Source organism: Culex pipiens, unplaced genomic scaffold, assembly GCF_016801865.2.
Source record: "Culex pipiens pallens isolate TS unplaced genomic scaffold, TS_CPP_V2 Cpp_Un0003, whole genome shotgun sequence".
NCBI classification, from domain to species: Eukaryota; Metazoa; Arthropoda; class Insecta; order Diptera; family Culicidae; genus Culex; species Culex pipiens.
Genome location: NW_026292820.1, coordinates 795903 through 801902, shown reverse-complemented (window position 1 = coordinate 801902; position 6000 = coordinate 795903).

The window sequence follows — 6000 nt, the reverse complement described above, 5'->3', positions numbered from 1 at the left end:
GTTGGCCCCGGACTAACCTTAAAAGGTTAGGTCGTTAGCTCAATCCAGGTGTAGGAGTCGTCTCCCTGGGTCTTGTCTCGGTGGAGTCGCTGGTAGGCAGTTGGACTCATAATCCAAAGGTCGTCAGTTCGAATCCCGGGTTAGATGGAAGCTATGGTGTAAAAAGAGGTTTGCAATTGGGTACTAAAGCCCTGTGTCAATTTTTGTGTACAACGGTAAAAAACACGATTAAAAACCATTTGTGATCACTTTTTTTCATTTTAATGCAATTTTTTTTTAACAAGACAACATTTTTTCGATGGATCAACTATGGTTCCCTTGGAACGAGCTGTCAAGTAGGAGCTTTTCTGTCAAGAAGGACCGCGAGGTTAATTTTTCAAAATTGATTAAAAAATCCATTTTAAACTCTTTGTGGTCGTACAAAGGGTCATTGTACTCAGAAAAATAAGCTTTATCACTGTAAACAATAATATCAGCAATCTAAGCTTCATTGTAGGACCCAATTGCTTCAACAATCAAGCCGAACACCTAGTTTCGAGTAGGAATCTCGCAATCGAGAATGCCAAGGCAATGCTGTAGAGCGAATAATTTGATTTTTTTTTGATTGTCCATATTCATACGGTGCTGCCAATGTTTCTCCAACGGAACATCCCCGGGGAACGCGGAACCATCTGGGTTGTGGCCAGTCCGTTTAAAATTTCCATTTTCGTAATTTTCATATGATATTGAATATGAAAATTGAATGTGATATTGAAAATCATGAAGTTTGACAGCAACATTGTCCATATTCATAGGTACCGCCAATATCCTTTCAACGGAACATCCCCCGGGGAACCTGGGCCAATCCATGTTGTGGCCAGTACAATGAAAATGTCCATCATCAATGTCCAGTTCCGTGGAACCATAAAAAGTCCATATAAAAAAATCTTGATTCTCCTTTCACTTCAAGCAGATGTCAAATATTTGTGCGCGCTACTAGCGGGCGACTGCGACGCTGTTCACCGAGATCGAGCTGCTATTTTATGAGCGACCGGGAAGAGTGATGGTGGAGCGCTTCCAAATCATTAGTGCGAGCGCCCGGTGGTCTTAGTGCTGTTTGGTTACTTGGGGAGCTGAGTCCAGCTGACAATCGATCAAGGGTCAATGTCGACACAGAACCTTATGTCGACTCAGTTCAATATATTTCAGTGACGGGGACTTTCATGCAAGTTGTACCCTGCACATCCTCCCTCTACTCAAAAAAAAAAGAAAGAAAATGCAATCTACAAAACAACAGTTATTTCAACCCAATTTCCCTCCAAATTCTCCCTAAGTGTATTTACAAGTCGACATATTTCTTTAACACATGCCGATTTCTTAACACTGGGGGCATGCCTAGCGAGAATCGTGTTTCAACTGTCATTCTAAAGTTAATAAAAACAAAACAAACAACGTCTTGGTGGTATCAACACAACTACTGCCCGCTGCTCGGAATTTGGAGAATTCAACTGGATTTCGACCGATTTTGCTCCGGAATCGCCGATCAAGGAAGGAGACAGAACCTGTTCTTCAAGCGGTGATGGTATTCCGGCAACCCTATTAGGAATTTGGTAAAAAACGTCCGATTATATTTTTTTGTTATTCCGAGGCATGGTTTGCAAAAAGTTGGTGCCATAAAAAGCCTGTTGCATTCTAATTGCATCTAACCGTTACTGTTGTGCTAATTTGTCACCCGGAGAGAACGTAACCCGTGCCGTCAGTGTCGTCAGTGTTTGTTAGCTGATTTGACAATTGCAGTTGAAATTGTTGTTGTTTGTCAACGATGTCTGGAGATGCTGATATGTTTTGTGCAGTTTGTAAGAAGAAAGAACTCGACCAGAAAAAAGTCATCGAATGTGCTCACTGCGGTTCCTGGGCGCATTTTAAGTGCAAAAATGTCTTGGACAAAAATATTCCGAAATTGCGGTCGAAGCCATACTACTGCACCGAGGACTGCCTGGCGGCCCAACAAAGCTCATCACGCAGTTCAGCAGCAGATGCGGTTCTTCTCAGTCGCATGAATGCAGTCCTGTCTGAAGTGACTGCTATTAAAACCACTGTTACGGAGATTGAAAGGTCTCAAAACTTCATCTCAGCCGAATTCGAAAAGCTCAGGAAGGACCTGGTCACTTTGGGCAAGGACCACAAGGAGCTGGCAAATGCCGTAGGTGATCTGCACGGTAAACATCACACTGTGAGCACAAAAGTGAACCAGCTTGAGCTCGAGGTGGACCGCCTCACAAGAGCTGGGATAACCAATAATATGGTTATTCTCGGGCTGCCTACGATGAAGGGTGAGAACACAACTGACCTGGTGAGAAAAGTTGCTGCCTCTGTGGGATGTGAGCTGAGTGAAGACGCCATCCAAGATGCCAGGCGCTTGAACTCCAAGGGTAAAAACAGCGCCAGCACGTATACGGCCCCGATCAAGGTCACTTTCACCGAGGAGCAGTTCAAGGAGGATCTTTTTGCCCAGAAGAAAAACCATGGACAACTTCTTCCTTCAGCCGTCGACGCGAAATTTGCTGCGTTCAAAAACAGAGTCGTGCTGCGGGACGAGATGACTTCGTTTGGAATGAACCTGTTGAAGGAGGCCCGAGAAGCTGAGTATCTTGCCGACTTCAAATTCATTTGGCCTGGCCGAAACGGAGCTGTGTTGGTGAAGAAATCGGAGAATTCATCCGTCCATGTGATTCGCAGCAGTGTGGATCTTCAGAAGCTTAAACAGCAAACGTCGAAGCGACCACTCAATTCATCGGTTTGTTCATCTGAGGATTCATCCCCGGTGATTGATCGCAACAAACGTGTCAAAAATCAGCACCAGTAATGACTGCTGCTGAAGATCATTTTTTTGTATTGTGTTTATAAATGTTGAATACCAATAAAAGTTTTAATTGTATTGATGAGTGGCTTATTTCCAATACCAATCTACCCTATGAGTCGTCTTTGAGAATTATGCAGCTCAACATTCGCAGCATGAACAATGTAACAAAGTTCGACAGCATAAAAGAGGTTCTACACAGATTCGACAGAAGGGTAGACATAATTGTACTAGGTGAAACGTGGATTCAACAAGATCGCGTTTGCTTGTTCAACATTGCGGTGTACAAGTCTATGTTTTCCTGTCGGAATGAATCAAATGGGGGCCTGGCAGTTTTTTACCGAGATGAACTCGATGTGGATGAATGCTGCAACACAATTAAGGACGGTATGCACCATATCCAACTGGTGCTGAAGCGGGGTAAGCCGATTGATTTCCATGCGATTTATCGTCCACCAAATTTCGAAGCAAGGAGATTTATTTCCGAAATGGAGCAGTTTGTGTCCAGCAGCAAACCAGGGCACGATTGCATAATTGTTGGAGACATGAACATAGCAGTAAACCAGCCATCCGTCAACACCGTTCAGGAGTACACGCGTGTTCTGGAGTCCTATAACACTTACGTGACAAACAATGTGGTTACTCGACCTATGAGCTCAAATGTGCTGAATCATGTCATCTGCTCTGAAGCGCTGCTCGATAAGGTTGTGAATGAAACAGTCTTTCATGACCTGAGCGATCATTGTTTGGTGCTGTCTTCATTCAATCTTGGTTGCAGCACAACTAGAACGACTCTGGAGAAGGACATCATCGATCATAGGCGACTAAACCAACAATTCCACGAGTTTATGATAGGGTTGCCGATGGAAATGTCAGCCTATGAGAAACTTACAGCAGTAATTACCAACTACAACAATTTCGTCAAGCAATGCACTAAAACAGTAACGGTTCAGGCTAAGATAAAGGGTCACTGTCCTTGGATTAGGTTTGACCTGTGGACTAACATGCGCTGGAAAGAAAATCTTCTTAAAAGAAGCAGACGAAATCCGCTGGACGAAGAAGTAGCAGGCCTGCTGAGTCACGTGTCACGGATGCTGCAAACCAAAAAGGACAGGTGCAAGAAAGATTACTATCAAAGATTGCTTTCAAACACCAGCCAGAAGAACGCGTGGAGGATTGTAGGAGACGTACTTGGAAGGAACGGTGTAAATGATGCACCTCGGTCTGTTTACGACAACGGAGGCGTGACGACTACGGACATGAACAAAATCTGCCAGCTGTTCAACGAGTTCTTCTGCAGTGTTGGGCACAAACTTGCGGCCACTATTCCAAGTGATCGAAATATATGTCGCTTCAACACTCTGCCGCGCCGTCCCGATTCTATGTTCCTCAGTCCCACTACGTACAATGAAGTAGTCTCGTTGATTAACCAGCTGGACACCAAGAAATGTGCGGGACCGGACAACATATCTGCAACTTTCATTAAGGTGCATTACGAGGTGTTTGCGCAGCTGATATCAGATGTCTTCAATGAAATCATCATGACTGGACAGTTCCCGGATTGTTTGAAAGTGGCTCGAGTCGTACCGGTTTACAAGGCAGGAGATAAGAAGGACGTAAACAATTATCGACCGATCTCAACCCTCTCAGTCTTAGACAAACTGATAGAGAAATTGATCGTTTGCCGCGTTAACGCATATGTAACCAGAAAGACCGACGATCGCCCTGCAATTCTTTACTCACACCAATATGGGTTCAGACCGGGGTCGAGCACGCTTACGGCAACGTGTGATCTAGTCGAAGACATATACAGCTCGTTGGACTCCAAACTACTTGCAGCCACCCTCTTCATTGACCTCAAGAAGGCATTTGACACCATAAACCACGATCTTCTCCTACAAAAGCTGGAACGCTATGGGATCAGAGGAACACCACTTGAGTTACTGAAAAGTTATCTACAAGGACGACAGCAGTACGTGTCTATTGGAAAACACAGAAGTGGGTGGTGTCCCATAACTGTTGGAGTGCCCCAAGGGAGTAACTTGGGTCCGTTACTGTTCTTGCTCTTCATCAATGACATCGGCAAACTGCAGCTCAACGGGAAAACTCGACTGTTTGCGGATGACACGTCAGTGTCATACAGAGGAGGAACCTGCGAAGAATTACAACGACAAATGGCAGCAGACATCGTCCTCCTGAACGACTTCTTCAGAACGAACGTGCTATCCCTTAATCTTGCGAAAACCAAATACATGATCATCCACTCGTCAAGGAGGAGAGTTCCAGATCACCCTCAACTTACTGTAAACGGACAGACTGTTGAAGAAGTTTCCAGTTATCCCTTTCTTGGCCTCGTTCTTGATAGTACCATGTCCTGGACTGCTCATATAAGGGCCCACAAAAGCAAACTCAGCTCTTTGTGTGGAATATTTTGGAGAATCTCGTCGTTCATTCCTTACCCACAAATGAAAATGCTGTACTTTGCTTTGGTACACTCCAGAATCCAGTACCTACACAGAAAAAAAGTGTGAATTTACGCGACACTGAATCGATATTTTCGATGTAAACATGCTCAATGTAAATTTGAAACTTAATGTAAAGAGCTGAATTGCATTTAAAGAACCTTCATGTAAAATTAGATTCAACGTAAAGCGTGTATTTGATGTAAATGAACTCAAAAGTTCTGAAAAATTGCAAATTTGAAAAAATAAAAAGCATGTAATTTGAAAAGGAACGTAAAATTGTGTCAACATAAATTTGAAACTTTCAAACTTGTAAATTTCAATTCTGAAATGGTGTTCAATCTGACAGCTGACAAAAACAAATCAGTCGAATGTTTGTCTCGTAATGAAAAGGAGGTGATTTCAATCTCGGGCGATTATTGTGGAAGGTTTGTGGTCTGTTTACAAACAAATAGTGCATTCTGCTCACGTTGATGTATGTTTTCGTCTATAGATGCAGTTTGTTTACTAATTGACAAGCAAGTCAAGCAAAAAAAATGAATCGTGTCAATGCCCAAGTGTAAACAAACAGTGTATCCTGTGAAAGCATCAACTGACGTGAGCAGGATAGACGGTTTGTTTACATTACGGCATTGGCTCATTTTTATTGCATGATGTGCTTGTTTTTCTTTAAAAAAAAAGTCCTGGATAAACATATTT